This window comes from Ambystoma mexicanum, chromosome 4q (assembly GCF_040938575.1).
Source record: "Ambystoma mexicanum isolate Mex_15411 chromosome 4q, UKY_AmexF1_1, whole genome shotgun sequence".
NCBI classification, from domain to species: Eukaryota; Metazoa; Chordata; class Amphibia; order Caudata; family Ambystomatidae; genus Ambystoma; species Ambystoma mexicanum.
The window spans coordinates 1,272,254,911-1,272,271,809 of record NC_090928.1 but is presented as its reverse complement, the minus strand read 5'-3'; the positions used below and the strand labels follow the sequence as shown (position 1 = coordinate 1,272,271,809).

Genomic DNA, 16,899 nt, shown 5'->3' with positions numbered 1-16,899 from the left:
TTATCTGCACAGTCTGGTCCTCTATAGTCCCTCTGGGTGCTCCTGATACGGATGATTTCTGAGCAGGATATCTGTCAGGCCGGAGCTCTTGGTACAGGCGGCCATTTTCGTTGCGCACAACAGCGCCCCATATATTACTTTGAGTGTGATGTTTGTATAAGTGTGAGGGACAGATTCCTTTTAGTAGAGTGTTTTCCTTTAGTTTATTTTGATAGGCAGGGAAATCCTTGTTACGTTAGGGAATGTTGAAGGGTTTATCAAACCCTTATGATTAATAAAATGGCTTCTTGTGAAAAACCTTTACCAAGTTGTCCATCCTCACATTTCTGAACCCTCACACTGCATAATGAAATCCCAAACCTCTGAACCCAAAGTCCACCTTTTCAGTTTGTTCCATAACAATATCTTCCTTGCGGTGTCAAATGCAGAATTGAAGTCCACAATTAAAAGTCAAGAGAGTGTGTGCGTCGTCGCTGATCGCTTTCGAAATCCTGTCTGGCATATGCTTAGGATCGTGTTTTCGTCTGGCCAAGCCTGCAATTTCTTTAATAAGAAACTGGAAAAAACCTTACTGGTGATCTCTAACAGTCTATAATTACTAGGATCTTCCCTATTATATTTTGTATGTACTGGAATCAAAATGGCTTTATTTATTTATTTACTGTGCATTTGTAAGGCGCTTATACATCAAGTAAATTGTTTTTCCTTTCCTCCAGGACTCCAGAATCACCCCTTCTTGTACAACACGGTTAGTATTTCAGCCCAATATTTATGGTCCTTAACCAACACCACATTTGCCAGACCTTCCGCTCCTGGTGCTCTTGATTTCTTAAGTGCCTTGATCGCAATTAATACCAGCTCATAATCAAATCACAGTTTCCAGTTTTTACTTTTAGGAATGATCGTTCACATTGTGACGGTTAGGTCAAAGTACATTACTGTACCGTGCACTGGGGTCCTTGCGTTTTAGGGCTCTAGACATCCCTTAAAGGAATGGTTCGGTCAAAAAAATGTTATTGGCCCTACGGGTCGGCCATGTGTTTTTAAGCCTAAGTCGCTCGATTTTAGAAAAATTTCCTATGGACCTTACCCGAGTTTTCGTCCATTAAACACATGCGAAAACAGGCAGTAGGGTGCTGCCATTTTGTGATAATCCTATCACTTGCCGCATCGCCCTGGCTGACCTGCTTTTGCGGCACTAAATCATATCCCCCGCCCCTGAGCCTGTCATCAGCAGACGCGTACCGCCCATTTCACAATGCCAAAGCACGTCTCGTGTCAACATTCGCTGCGCTTCAGCTAATGACGTGTCGCCATAGAAATGGCAGGACGCCTCTTTCCTCAATAAGTATAAACAGACCGTTTCACAACACACAGCAGCAGATTTTCGATTCCATTCCTCTCTCTGTGTTACTTTGAGTATTCTGTGACTTGTTTCTGTGCTCTGGTCAGCTACCTTCGTTGCTTGTAGCCCGTGTGAACAGATAACAGTACCACCGCTATAAATTATTTTAGTTTGTTTAACACATAATGGCTACAATAATGCCCTACATGTACGAGCCCGAGTATACCAAGGAGGAACTACTGGAAAGGGAAACACGCGAAAACGATGGGTCTTCGGACAGCAGTTGGGAGGACGATTCAACAGCTGAAGAGCCTGGACCTAGTTGCATGGACGGTGTTTCCACCTGGTGCACATGCAATCGGTGCGAGCTAATGCCAACCGAGAACGAGAACTGCTGCTGCTGTGAGAACTCAGGATGCGTGGCCTACATTTCGGAAGGCGGGCCACGACCGCAATGCATCTCCGAGCTGCCAGACTTCAGGGCAGCCTGCCTCACACGGTCTGTGTTGAGGATAATGATGGTGCTTATGCACGAACTTCGGGCAACTGTTCATCCTCGTAATCCGAGTAACGAGTAAGTATACTCTGCTTGTCGTTCCACTCCTATTTCATGGTCTACTATATCCAAAATTACATATACGTATTATTGTAACGCATGAAAGTCGTTCAATAGTGTGCAGTGTCTAGATAGCATTTGTCCGAGCAGAATGCCATTAGTTACAAGAATTGTCATTGACAACAAACGTTTATTAAACTTCTCTTGGTCATTTAAAAACAGTTTGTTTCATTCCTTGTCACAGGTGGTACAGGCTGGTGGCCGATCGTTCCTTTACATGGTGGCTTCACGGGAGGCTTGGACACCGCGTTTGAATAGTAATACCCGCCTGTGCCGTTCGTGCCATAAGAGAAACTTTCCCAAGTGACAGCGGTCAGTACAGGGGATTTTCTCTCGCTGTGCTGCAACCTGGCCTGTACAATGAGTAAAGTCTTGTATTTTTGTGTCATCAAAATAAGATACAAAATAAAACACCACATATATTTTAACAACGGTTGTTTCGATTTTTTAAATGAATCAAGTGTGTCTCCATTCAAGGATAGACATCAGACATCTGTGCTCCGAATGGGTGAAGGTCAGGTCGGTGTGAAGCAGGGTGGTCACTATCTAAGCTAACATAATATATTCTCAATAATGCATGCACTAAATAACACTTGTTCAAAGTCTTTCAGTCGGTTATGTCTCTATAAAAGTCACACATATATCTATACTATCAATTAACATTGGATTATACAGGCCTTACGTTAAGGGTCTTGACCACTATAATACACTGTTTGAAGTGTGGGTCTGTGCTCAAAAGAATCTCCGGTATGTGGCATTTGTTATTGATAGGCAACAATATACTGTAGTAGGGGTCTAATGTTAGTTGGGGATCTGCTAGGTGGGCATCATGGCGTGGTCAGTGGTCTGGCACATGAAGAGAATACCTTAGGGACACAGGGTCAGAATGGCAGTAAGTTTCCACTGGCGAGGGTGCGTGGGCAAGGACACGTTTGTGGAGATGAACAAGCTATGTGCTTAGTTCAGGCTGGTTCACATGCAGGACAGTGATCTCAGAGGAAGAGTGATGTGTTACATTTATTAGCTGTTGCAAATACCTCTGGAGTTTTCCAGTCAGAGTGGGAACAAGGGTGGGGGCCATGTGCTCTGCGCAGTGAGGCCTGGCCACCAAGATGGAGTGGAAAGGGGGTACAAAAATGGATGCCCCGTGTCCTGCTCAGTGGTCCCATCTGCGCGAATGTCAACCAAAGTTAAGATCACATAAGGGCAAGGGGCGAACCCACTACTGGAGGGACTTGGTCCGAGTTTCTACTGAGAAGTAAAGGATGAGAGGGGCCTGATGGCCCCTCGCTCCAACACACTTGCCTGCACGCCCCAGGCCCATCCATCCCACCCCCCTCTATCAAAGGCGGTTCACACCCGTGGATGAGCGCTGGCATGGGGGGCTGTCACGGGCGCAAATGGCCAAGGTGCCAAACAGCATGTACACTTCAAAAGGTATGCCACGCCCAGGGGCAATCGCTCACATGGCCTCCTCAGACCCCGTGTCTCCAGGCAGGCCTCTCCTGAGGCAGGTCGCCCCCCTGCAAACCACATAATACCACGACATACACACGTCATTCATTCACAAACACACCCCTGTTTCTAATACTTTATAAACCACTTGATATGTCTCATGAGAACATCTTTGTGCTTTGCAATTCAACTAATTGATTTTAGAGCCGAACATACTCCATTGCACTATCCTTGAAAGCAAATAGTTTCAGATTGGCCGTAATAAATAAAATGAATAATGTTAATAAAGATCGGCTGGCGAGACTAATTATAATTTTTATGTTTTCAAAACAGGTATATCCTACCCTACTGCCACCAGTTTCAGACCCCGGCAGATGGTTTTTTCAAACGCCAGCTGCAGTTTATCGTAAACAACTGCACCACTTTGATGATCTTATGGAACGATCGCCAAGGGCCCATATGCCCTTACGCGGTACTAGAGGCTAGAAGCAACATATCAACCTTTACGCTGGCCTAGTGCCTAGTTGATGGAACAGCCTTGCGGTTCACCGTGCGACCAAAGTGCTTCTTTTAACGAAAACCAACACCCTGTGAACCATAAAGGAACAGCGCGTGACTCACGATAAAACGGAACAGGATTTGCGGATAGAGAGAAAAGGAAAAAAAATAAAATCACATTCCGATTTAATATGCCAATTGCTGAATATTCTATAAACATTTAATGTTAAATAAATGTACTTTACCATATGTACCGTGTTGCTGTTTGATTTGAAAGTACAGTTTCATATTCCAAATTGTGGCGCGCTGTGTTGCGAGTTGATCTGTGTTGGTTTCTGGGTTCTGTGTGAAGAAGATGGTTGCGCGTAGAAGATGACTGGGCGCGTTTGCCTACGCAGCACAGTAACGTCACGGAGAGAGGCGGGGAATATGAATGTTTTGATAATGTCAGGCTCAGGGGGGGGATATGATTTAGTGCCGCAAAAGCAGGTCAGCCAGGGCAATGCGGCAAGTGATAGGATTATCACAAAATGGCAGCGCCCTACTGCATGTTTTCGTGTGTGTTTAATGGACGAAAACTCAGGTAAGGTCCATAGGAAATTTTTCTAAAATCGAGCGACTTAGGCTTAAAAACACATGGTCGACCCGTAGGGCCAATAAAAAATTTTGACCGAACCATTCCTTTAAGGATTTTTTATTAACTGGACAATGTGCCTAGGAGTAAAGGTGGCAGCAGCAGCTTTTTGTGAATTTTTATGAACTTTTACCGAGCCATACTCCGCTTACCGTGTTTGGCTCAAGACTGTGGCTAGTGTCCGTCATGGACGTGCCACGAGGTAGGTTGTCTTCTCCTTTGGCAATTTTGTCCTTTGGCCTTCCCCCTTGCTCTTTGTGACCTGGGGGAAGTCCTTATTTGGGCATGCATTCACCAGCGAAAGCCGGTGCTTTTTGCGATCTAATGCATGCCAAGTGTATAGGTGCATGCCAGGAAGTCGGCTGGGATGGTCTGGTCCCAATCCACACTCCTGGTGCTAGGATTTCTGGTGTGCAAGAGAGCATGAGAGCTGCAGTGGTCCCGGATTGGACCGCTGCTAGCGTGCATGAGTGGGGCAGAGTTCCTTATTGGCCAGCTGGGGTGCAAGCACTAACTGGACTTTGGGATATGAGGAGGGTCTCAGTGCAAACCTGCAGATCACCCTGAGGTCCGAATCAACTTCTACACAGAGCCAAGTATCCAGAGCAGTAAATCACATCCAAGGACTGTCCAGAACCACGTAGGGAAGGTTTGGCACCCCGAGTCGGCTGTTGTCCCGGTGGAGCCGTGCTTTGCGCACAATCTTGGAAGACCTGCAAAGGTGCTTCAACCCTTTTGAGTGGTTGGACCAATCACTCAACATCTCCTTGGTGCCCTGCAAACAAGTCTTCGTGGAAGTGTCCCAGGGACCTCCAGTGGACTGACCAGATTGTCCCTTGGCACCCTTGCTGGAGTGTTGCTACATAGAGTTTCGTCTCGAGCTTTGGAAAAACCCTATGTCACACTGTAAGGCACCTTCTTGCCAAATCTCATCATCCTTACTGCTTTGGGCCGCGAGAGAGAAGGGTGTGTCAGTACGCAACACTTAATTGCTCCTGCGTCTCTGTGTGACAGTGGCGGCCGCTGCTGGCAACTTTGAGCGCCTTTCTTCAAGTGTCCTGATAGCAGTTGCATCAGTGTTATCATTGTCCTGCATTCAAGATGAGAGGTACATCTCCTGATGTAAACCGGACCCACCGTCTGAGCACTTGAAAGTGTAACCAAGGAGTGGATTTCGTAGTCCAGGCAACCTTCTCCAAACCTGCTGAGTTTGAATCCAGAGTGAGCTAAGGGCGGTGAGTAGTCATACCACTTGCCGGTGGTCCCGGTGGTCCCTAGTTCATCCGATGCCTTTTTACGCACAAAGGATCCCTTGTGGTCCTTTTATTGACTTGGGTGGCTCTTGCACCATAAAGTCATCCGGAAGTTGGGGACAGCTTTGTTCTCTGTAGCAGACCTGCCCTCTGCCACTTGGAACTGAATTTTCCACACTCCAGTGTCCTCTTCTAACTTTTCCTTCCATTGAAGTTTGTCCCATGTGAGCTTTGTGCATCGACAAGCGTTTTTACGCACAACCATAACATTGAGCACAAGGCTCCAATCTTAATGGGTTGGACTGCTTCAGTTAGGGATACCCATTTCTGAAGTTAGCCACTGTGTTAAAGTTTGTGTGCCTTCCCCTCCTTCCAAGTTCTGGCAGGAATCCACACTTTACTGCATTGACCAAAGAGTGACTTTACATATGTTCTATATAATGAGTTTAGTAGTATTACCTTGTTCATCATTATTCACCCGTGTTTGTTAAATGCCTAATAAATGGTATATATATTATATACTACTGTCCAAGGGTAATTCTTGTGTCCTACTGTGTGCGCTCATCCAAGACCTCGGATCACCCCCACTACTCCTGAGACTTAGCCTTGATGGTGCTCCAAACTACCTTGAATTGTGCTGGCTAACTTTACAACAGTGTTCCCTGTTTCACTAAACAAGGGTGGACTCTTGAAGATCTATTCACCAGAACAGAGTTCAGAAATCCATTCCAACAGTGACCTATTCTGATATCTTTAGCCCATATTTTCCTTTGATAAACTTTGCCCAAACATCCTTCCCTATAGGATTCGCCACTAGTCAATCTTTTTTGCCTTTTACCTGTTCCAAGGTTTCCCAGACTTTTAGTGCCTCCCTTACATAGTGCTAAAAACAGACACTGCCACTGCACATTACGCATTAAGAATCACCTTCTCTTTACCCAGTTACCTTAGGTGTGTGTTTATAAGAGATAATGCTTCACATCCATTTTGATCATGTTTTATTTTTATTCAAACGTCATTTGTCAAACAAAATAGAGTTGGCCATATTGATTTTAGACCCTGAGAACCCGCCATACTGTCTGATCAACTCCATAGCCACTGGGACTGGTACCAAGGTGTTCCGAAGATGCAATAATATATCGGCAGCGTATAGGCCCAATTTGGATTTTACCTTGCCCACCACTATCTCTTCCACTCGCAAATTGTCGCTTAATCTCTGGGTGAGCAGCTCCAACGAGAGAGCAAACATAAGTACGAAAGAGGACAACCTGGTCTCGTGCCCCGGGCCAAGTCAAACCAACGGGAGAACTGCCCATATGCCGCCACCCGTGCCCTCGGGCTGGAATACAAGGCCCTAATTCCATTCAAGGCCCCCTCCCCAAGTTCAAATTTGTGCAACACTGGCTCCAAAAAGGCACAATCCACCCTGTTGAAGGCCTTCTCGGCATCAAGGGACAACACTGTGCGATTCCCCCCCACTCCTGTGCACCCCCCATAGGGAAATCAATCAGGTGCAGAGACTTTTGCATCGTATCTGCTACCTGGCAACTCCTTATGAACCTCACCTGATCTTGAGTGGACAGGACGTGGGTAAAGATCTTGGCATCCACTTTAAGCAGCGAGAAGGGACGATAGGAGCCACATACCCAAGGATCGTTCCCCCTCCTTGAGATAAGGGCCCTCACAAAAGAACCAGGGGCACGTCCAGACGACATAACCGGATTAAAAACCCTCATCAGATGGGGCACCAATACCCCAGAGAAGGACTTGTAAAAACCCAGCAGGTAGCCGTCCCCAACCGGGGCCTTTCCTACCTGTAAGTGGTGAATAGCGGCCAGCACCTCCTCTGCCATTAGCGGAGCATCCATTCTGGTCGCCTCATCTGGAACGAGCACCGAACGAGAGACCCCCCCCTCAAATGAACCTCAAGTTATTGTTGGGAATAATTTCATATGTAGTATCGAAACACCAGCAGGCGGGAGTATTTCCCATACTCAGGGTTAACTCGAATCAGCTGAGAAGAGTAGTATAAAATCTTTTCCCTCAACTGCTCAAGTAAAGGTGAAGATGATGGTCTACCCAGATGAGAAAAGTGGCAGTCAAGACTTAGATGGAGTGAAAAGGTCCTCAGGAGACTGAGACAATCCTACCCTTCCTAATGACGTTCAGACAAGGGTACAGGAGCTGCAAGAGGGGGACCAAAGGTAGATCCTAAAAAGCAGTAACAATATAGTTACGAGAGATCTTCACCCGAGATATCCGGAGCAGAGGCTTACCTGCAGGTATACTGCACCCAGCCTTGGAACTAGACTGGAGCGTAGAACTCATGGCTCTGGGAAATAGAAGAAAAGAAAAGAGAAACACTAAACATCTAAGCTAACTACCTATATAAATTAAGCATGTATGCAAAAAAGGTTTTGACACTTGGATTCCGCTAACAGAGCTTCAAGCATAAAGGACCGTTGAGAGAACAGCGCCAGTATGCACTGTCTGCTGATTTATATCGAGGACCTGGGCCGTGGTGATGCCGTGGGATTGGCGTGATGCACACTGGCCTCTTAGAGGAAAGGACCCCACAGCGTTAGCCCGTGTCGATCCCAGAACTTTTCCCTCACGGGAAGGGAGAGAGCTACGGCCCGCCGGTGTCGGGTTACTGTGCCCCCCAATCTCCAAGGTAACAGGTGAGTACGGCGAGCAGGAAGGCCACACACCGCTGCCAAAAATGCAAATAAAAAAAAATATATATCCCTAACAAAAAGCCTAAAAAGTTAAAATGTTCAACCACCTCAAGTTAGCCTCGTTAACGTTCCACTTATAATTGTCAGGTTTCCATCAAGTATTTATTTTTGAAAAAGGTTCTGGTTTTGGAAGTACAGGAAAGATGTAGGATGTTAAGTAAATTGCTAGGGGAGGTATCTTGGGGCAAGTGGATCTTTTTCTTTAACTTTGCCTTTCAGGAGACAGCTCTGGGAGCTGCGAGGTAGTTTGGAATCTTGAGGTATATTCTAAACGGTTTTTCATTCCAAGGAAGGTCTCATCAACTTAAGCTTCTGTGAAAATTGTGAGAAACTGAAGAGATTTGCCAGGAAACTGAAGACAGAAGGAACTAGCAGCTGAATCAGATAAGTGATGCAACAAACTTAAAGAAAACAAGTACATTATATTCAAGGTCAATTGAAAGGATATTTGAACTGTATATATTTTTTGTACTTTGATAGGAGAGATAATTTGACACTCAACAGTAGCATTTTGAAGAACTTTATTGTAAAAATTAATACCAAAAGAACTGAGGAGAAAAGAAGCGCATGCGTAACAAAACAAAGGAATTGTGATCCCGTAACTTTGAAGTAAGCGCCAGCCGGATGCATGCAGAGGAGGGCTAGAGGAAAGCACCAGTGTGCGAGTCTGTGCGTCGATAACTTGTCAGAAGGGGCAGAGACTGCGTTAGTAATTAAGCGCAGTTCCTTGGGAGGTTGCTGGTGCCAGCGCATCGTTATTTTTAGTCCACAGTATGCTTTGAAATGATGCCTGAAATGCATCTTTAATGCGGGGAGCGGTGCGGCAGATTACTTTATGGATTTGTTTCCCTAAAGTCGTGTGCACAAGGAAAGACCCTCTTTCATGCAGGTCCTAGAGGACATGGATGAAATGTAAGAAGTTGCAGGCAGAGCAGTAGGAAGGTGAGCGTTAGTCATTGTCCTTGGCCTCAAGCCCAGGGATCATATCTCTCCAGCACTGAAATCTCTGCATTGGCTCCCTGTGGCTGCAAGGATTAAGTTCAAGACCCTCTGTATTGTCCACAAGGCCTTCTGGGGCCTGGGTCCTCAATACCTCCAACTCTCTCTTCGTAAATACCTTCCTACTCGAGCTCTTCGCTCCTCCACCTCCAACTCCCTTAGGAACAGTCGCTTCTCCAAGCAACAAGTTGGTGGTAGATCTCTTTCTTCGGCTGGGGCCTCCCTCTGGAACAACCTCCCTGTCTCTCTGAAACTTGAGAACCATCTTCGGTTCCGGAAGCACCTCAAGACCGTCTTTGTTTCTGCCTTCTCTCTTCCTCTCCCACGCTGATTTCCTGTCTGATACTGTCCTGGTCACCTGACTACCCTCTGATTTCCGTCCCAGGTCCCTGCCCGCCCAGTTGCACACCCGCATTGCCTCCCGGCAACCCTTGCACTTTGGTCTGTATCTGTAAACCTACAGTCCCCCTTCCTGCACCTTTTGACACCTGCTGTCTAAATTTACCCTTGCACCTGCCACCTGCTGGCCGCACTTCTTGTTATTGTTTTGATCCCATGTACAGCACTGCACCATCCCCTTTCCGCTGGCACTTTTTGCCGTCTGCCCTGCCCTGCACCTGCGCAATCTCAATGTCACTTGGCCTAGTAAGATCCTTGTCTCTGTCCTCCCTCTGTCCCCCTTTCCTTGCCTCGTCGCGCCTTGAAACACTTATGTATAGGCGCCTTACAAATGCCATATCATATCATTAAAGTGAATGGGAAAAGCATATAGATACTAGTGCTTTTCAGAAAAAGGAGACCTGCAAAAATTAAGAATTGCATGTTTGCTTCAACAAGCAACTTGTGTAAATAGTTACATTTTAAAAGCAGGGACAGTGTTTAAATAAGTTAAAGATCTTTGGTTATAGAGTATCACATCTTCAACAAGAAGTGAGAGTGTCTTTGGAAGGTCTTTCCGACTAAGGAAGTTTAAACGCAACAGACTAGGTTGCTCAAGCACGCATTTTAAAGTCAGCACCAATTTAAAAGATACTTTTCAAAAGAATTCAAGAGAAAAAGACTTCACAGTTTGCAGCAGCAGAAGCAAGTTGCATTTAAAAGACATTCACAGAACAGTGAGAGAACCTCCAGGCTTGGGGAGGAGGTCGTCCGTTAACCAGGGAAAGTGGTAAAGAAGAATTAGAGGTTATCATTTAAATTGTGTTTGTAAATATAACCTGTATTTGTTTGCAGGTTCCCGGGAGACGCAAGGTTAAGGAGTCAATGAAAATCAGCAGGAACCTCTATTTTGTTTATTTTATCCACTTCCCCTTTCCACCAGCCTGGTCACCACAGCAATTGTAATTCTGGAATTGTTGGGTTGACCGGTTTAGGGGGGCTGGAGGACTCATCGGTCTGCTGCTGCAGGGTTCTGAAAGCTAGGACCTGATGCTGACACCATTTACTTGATTTAGAGAATGTCATAATCATAGTTTTAGACTCATTAGCTACCATATGGTTCATAGTCATATGAGGTCATAGCGTCCAGTGACCTCTGCAGTCCCATTGGGGTGCAATTCAGGTTAACCAAATCATCGGCATATAGAAGCCAATAAAATGTTTCATCTTTCCAGAGCCGAAAAAACTGCTCTGATTTTAGTAAGACATTCCCCTAAGTCAGCGATGTACAAAAATATGCAATTATTTATTAGGCCTTTAAACAAACTACGCAATGAAAACTTCAGGTCAGTATTGTCATACACACACTCACCCTTGAGAGTTCTAGATAAACCCCCTATGCTTTTACCCTAAAGACAGCTAAGCAGAAGTTAGCATAAACACAAGCAACAATTTCAATAACTGTATGAGGTAAAGATTGTAATGGGGTAGAAAAAACGTTCACTCAAAACTAGTGAACACAGATAAGTAATCAACTAGAGAAATAAAGTAAAACACGTATGAACAATACTAAAATTAGATTCCTAACTCTTAGTAAGTTCTTAGTAAGTTTAGCCCCGAGATGGAATGAAGCCTAGTGCCCTAGAGTCTCCAGTTCCACAAGATATAATGTTCAGGTAGGTTTACTATTGGATTGAGCAATTGCAGTGGTTGTGATTAAGTGTTTCAAAAGTTTAGAAAGGTTCAGGTAAGTATCTCTCTCAGTCCAACCACACTAGGGGAGGTGGGAGGACGGAGAAGGATACTTGACTAGGCAGAGCACCCCCAATCTGAGTGAGGGGAGGGAGAGAAAGAGGCAGGGAGAGAAAGACAGGAGTTTAGGCCCTTGCAACCCTATAGAGGAGGGGTACCCGCGGGGGCGACGAAACAAGTATGTTAACCTTGTCTCAGGAGGATAGCTCAGTGGCAACATGCTCGCCTTGGAATCAAGACGACACAGAGCAACACAGGTTCGATCCCCGAGTCCGCGCTTAGAAACCTCTAGGTATTAAGCGTGTTATAAATAACCTATCATATCATATCATATATCACCCCCCCCAACCACCTTACTTCAATTGCTCTAAAGACCAGTTTAAATGTTGCAGAATACTTTGGGCCCACTTACTTCTGTGCTTGGTTTTGAGATGGATTTTTAGAATCTGGCCTGGTGGACAGATTTTAGGAGGCCATATGTATAGTGAACAGGGAACTCAGAGGTTAGCCAAAACCCAATCAAGGTACCAGAGGAGAGCAGACGAGGGTATTCAAAGGAGCCAGAATGCTTCTCCCCAGAATGCATTTGATGAAGGTAAATTGCTTGTATTGGTGATGGATTTACAAGAAGATATTCAACAATGGTACTGGGTAAGTACATTTTGTTTTCTTCTTTCAGGCGATACTGCCCAGGTTCGAAGACCAAAAGATAGCGGAATGGAATGGTAAGATACAAAGACTTGTTCTCAATGTTATCCCTTATGTAAGTAAACATATTTACACTCCACATTAAAGTGAAGGTTAATAGCATAGATATTTGTGCAGATTCATATACTACTTTCGATTAGTAGTATGCTATTGTTGTCAACAATGTAAAAATTTGATTTTGTCGCCCTCTTGGGCATGTGTGTGTTTTTAAGGTCCAATCTTGTGTACTTGGGCCTACACATTTTATATGTGTGTCCAATCTTTTGATTAAAGTAAATGGACTCCTTGACCTCCAGCCTTTTCTGTGAGCACCCACAGCTAGTATTTGTTAAACCTAGCCTGCTGCCTTTCATACCTACCTCCTATGCGTGGTTGAACTGGGGTAGCTGCTGACTCTGCTCTTCTCTCTCTAAATGCAGGAAGAAGGCCAAATTACAATTTGGCCAAAGAACAAGAGAAAATCTCATGGCACAGTCATTTTAGGGCGCTAGCCATGTTTAGTAGCCATACGCGGTAAACGTAAATGTGCACACTAGAAAGAACGCAAATGTATCTGCTGCCACCAACTTGTCATAAGGCACATATAAAAGTAAACAAAAATCCCAATTGTAAAAAGCTTGGGTGATGCAAAAGGATATTCATTGTACTACATTTAAAGATCCAGTGTGCAAGTTTAAAAAGTTACAGAAATGTAAAAGATAAAGGGAAACAGTTTCTCAATACTGATAGTCTGAAGGACTTATTAGTTTCCGCATAACAAATGAGCCAAAGGCAAAGAAAGTGAAGCTGGAGGCCTGATTTCCCTTCAAAAAGTCAGAACAGATTCATAAACATAGCAATACAATTGGGGGTCCATAGAAACTATGGAGGGAAAGTTGCCAAGAGAAATCTTTCATAACACTTTTCCTGGTCAAGGGAGGTCCATGGGTTGCGTGTGCAGAGGTCATTTTCAGAAACAGGATTTAGTTGGTCAGTCCTGGAACATGTAGCACATTTCCAGGGACTGGCCATCTTTCCCTCCATAGAGGCCTATGAGAAACCCGATTGTTTTTACTAATTTTTTTTAACTTATCCTACCTTTTGGGGGTCAGTAAAGCCTTCTGCTTTAATTCCCTTGCCCGATTTGCTCATTCTTATGGGGAAACTGACTAGCCCCCAAGACTGCCAGTACTGACAGAATATGCCTCTTTAGCAAATCTTGTATTGTTACAACTGCACACACCACCTTACAGTGAAGTGAGTTAGCATACTTAGTATCCTTATATCTTTTTATATAATGGCTTTTTGTGTTACTTTTACAACGTGCCTAAGACAAGCAGGTGGAAGGTGTGATATATTTACAGCTTGTGTTATTCTACAAGTGGACTTTTCCATTTACTGTGAATGGCTACTAAAGGTGACTAGCACCCCAAGATGCCTGTGCCACAAGGTATTTCGCTTGTTCCTCGGCCTTCTTCCTTTCTCTCCTTCCTTCTCTGGTCAGGAAGTGACTTATATGGAAATCCCTTTCCATACAAGGGGTATGTGTGTTGTTGCTGAAAAGACGTGGTGACCAGTGGTGTCCAATGGCAATCCATGATGTGATAGCCACTGACTGTTTCAATGGTGCAGATCCTTACCATTGGTGGCCTTGGGCTTGCTCTCAGCTTGAATCTTGGATAAAAGGATTTTTGCCAATGTTCGGCAAATAATTGTTGGAACCAAGACTTCTACGAAGACTGACAACCCCTGCAGCTGACCACTGTATACTACAGTGTTGCCCAGGTGAAGCCATGCTCATCTGGCCAGATCTCCAGAAGGCCTTTGTTGGTTCTTTGACCACTGAACTGGTGAGAACAACTAAGGTGTCCTGTGGCTGACTCTCCCACACAAGTCTTCATGTTTATTTGCTTGGGTCTTCAAATGGAAGCTGTCTGGAGCAGATTTCCAAGTACTGCGACTGACGGAAACTAAATCCTATGAAACAAAATATCTCTTCTGTCTAGACAGCCCTCGTGCTAGGAACAAAGACAGAAGAACAAGCCTGGAACAGAGTCTGGAACCTCCAACCGTGGTATCCAGAGAACTCTGAGCCAGGGTGGTAAGTCTACTTAGCGGTTGCTTTCTCCCTGGTCTTCCATAGGGTAGCTAGGGCGTAAAGTCCTGACCCTAAGTCACTCTGGCTTGCCCCACGGAAGAAAGTCTTGCTGGGACCAAACAATGACCAAAAGGAAGGACAGGCTGCGGAAACCACGGCAGCCGAAGAAAGCAATAAGGAACCGACGCAAGGAGCCCGGTTTCACCGTGGAAGGAGTGACCGCCTGCAACAAAGACGGTCACTGTGAAGAAGCAGGGATGGGGTTCTCGGCAAGGAGAGTGATGAGACAGTTGCGCTTCTCAGGGATCCAAACAGGGATCCAGAATACAGAGAAGTCGAACTAAGTGTTAAAATAAGCCAATGGGCCTAAAAGCCAACAGAAAATGAGACAAATACCCAAAGTGGGTGGACTTGAGAATAATAACTCAGAACGGATTATTAGAAACCAGAAAGCAAGTGAAATATCTAAAAGGGCTGAACTAGAGAATCATAACCTGTGAGGGCTTATTAGAAACCAGAAAGCGAGTTCACCGAAAAGGGGTGAACTTGAGAACCACAACCCACAAGGGGTTATTAGAAACCCAAAGGGGAACAAAATACCCAAAGGGGCTAAAGCTGTGAACCACCAGCCACGAAGGGTTATCAGAGACTCCAAAGTGAACAAATACCTAAAGGGGCTAAAGCTGAAAGCCACAGCACGTGAGGGGTAATGAGAAGTCAGAAAGCAAGAACAAGGCCTAATAGGGGTGAGCTTCAACACCACAAATCACAGGAAGCTACTAGGATCCAGAAAGAGAACCAAATACCAAAAGTGGGTGAAGTTGAAAGCCACAACCCTCGAGGGCTTTTAAGAAGCCAGAAAGTAAAGCCAGTATCAAAAGAGAACAAGCACGAAAGGTATAACACACAAGGGGCTCCTAGGAAAGACATTAAGAAAAATACCAAGCAAGATTCAGAGAAATTAAGGAACCAAAGAGGGGAAAATCTGGCTATGAGTCCAAAGCACAGTCTGGGCTAAAAGTCCAAGCTACTCACAGGGGGCAGAAACCTACTGGCATCTCCAACGCTCAAGTAGAGGCAGAAGTTTCCAGTGGGGCCACAAGACCTTACCATTGACACAGACCTGAGACACCCTGGAGGGGTGAGCAAGAGACAGCAGTTGAACAACTGAAAAATCCACAAAGCCCATTGTACTTTGTGGAGGAATACAAAACATGTTTTTTACTTTATCTGTACAAGAAACCTTGAGAAGTCAAGAAAACTGATTCCAGTGATATTTTCAGGAGAGGTTCATGCACCAGCCAACAGGAAAATGTCTCCGGGCTAAGTGGTTTATTTTTTGTGGTAGGGTCAGCTAGATATTACCGATAGGTTTGGACTGAGGTCAACTTTGCTTTTGGTACCACCTCCTGACACGCATCTTTTTGATCATTTATTATAATAGGCAACATGCTATGTAGCAATAGGGCAAGGTGAGGCTTTTATTTTACTTTAATTAATAACCCTGGAAGTTTTAAAACCTATCGTTTTGGTCTCTAGTTCTCTCCCTGACCTACCACATCACTAAAGGTTCTCAATGTTAAGATGAATTTATAGAATCTGGCTTGGAGGACCGATTTCAGAAGGCCAGCCTAGTTACGGGGAACAGGGTCCTGAGAGGTTAGCCAAAAACCAATCAAGGTAGCAATGGAGAGCAGTAAAGGCTTATTCTAAGGAGAGTGTGAGTGCGGTCAGGGGCCCTCAATGAAAACAGACAGTATGGCATACAATAATTCAATTCAGTAAGTATAAAACAGTTATTTATAGGCTTTTGGACACACTGAAATACACTAGGATACACATGTAAACATTCACCACAGTTCAGATATGCAATAAAGTACTTATTCAGCAAAGCAGGAAAGTAAAGAAAATGCAATAGATGATGGAACCAGGTCACAAGGTAACCTAAGCAGTCCAAACCCTAAAAGGAATGGGGCCTTGTGCACTAATGTCACCCCTGAATGTAGTCTCTGAAGGAAAGGTGCATTTCACTTGTTTTAGTGAGAGCTCAAAAGGTTATTCAACAATTCCTACCAAAGGTAAGTATATGTGTTCTTATATTTCAATATTTCAGGTACTCTACTACGGTTCGTAAACCAAAAGGTGAGTGGAATGCAGGAGACAAAAGGACTTGTTCCCAATTTTACTCTATGTATGGCAGGAGGGGAGTCCCCTTTGACTCCGACTTTCCCAGATGTCATTGTGGATTGTCTGGGGGCTCGATCTTCTGCCGTTTTCTCTGTTTGCTCAGGAGTTGCAGCTTCAAGGATTCTTCCAGTCGGGTACAACTACAAGATGCAACCCCTGGCAATAAAGATATGCAAGAAACGCGGATGCAGACGTCCTCAGGACACTTCAGAGGTTGGAGGAAGGGAAGTTCCAGCAACGGTCTCCGCACACAGGCGAT

The 16,899-nt window shown here is 44.9% G+C and overlaps 1 protein-coding gene across 3 annotated transcripts in view; it reads right to left on the bottom strand.

Moving 5' to 3' along the window:
* Nucleotides 1-16,899, bottom strand: part of LOC138468363 (cullin-9-like) — a 1,322,368-nt gene that overhangs the window by 186,156 nt on the left and 1,119,313 nt on the right. The gene's annotated exons all lie outside the window — the stretch shown is intronic.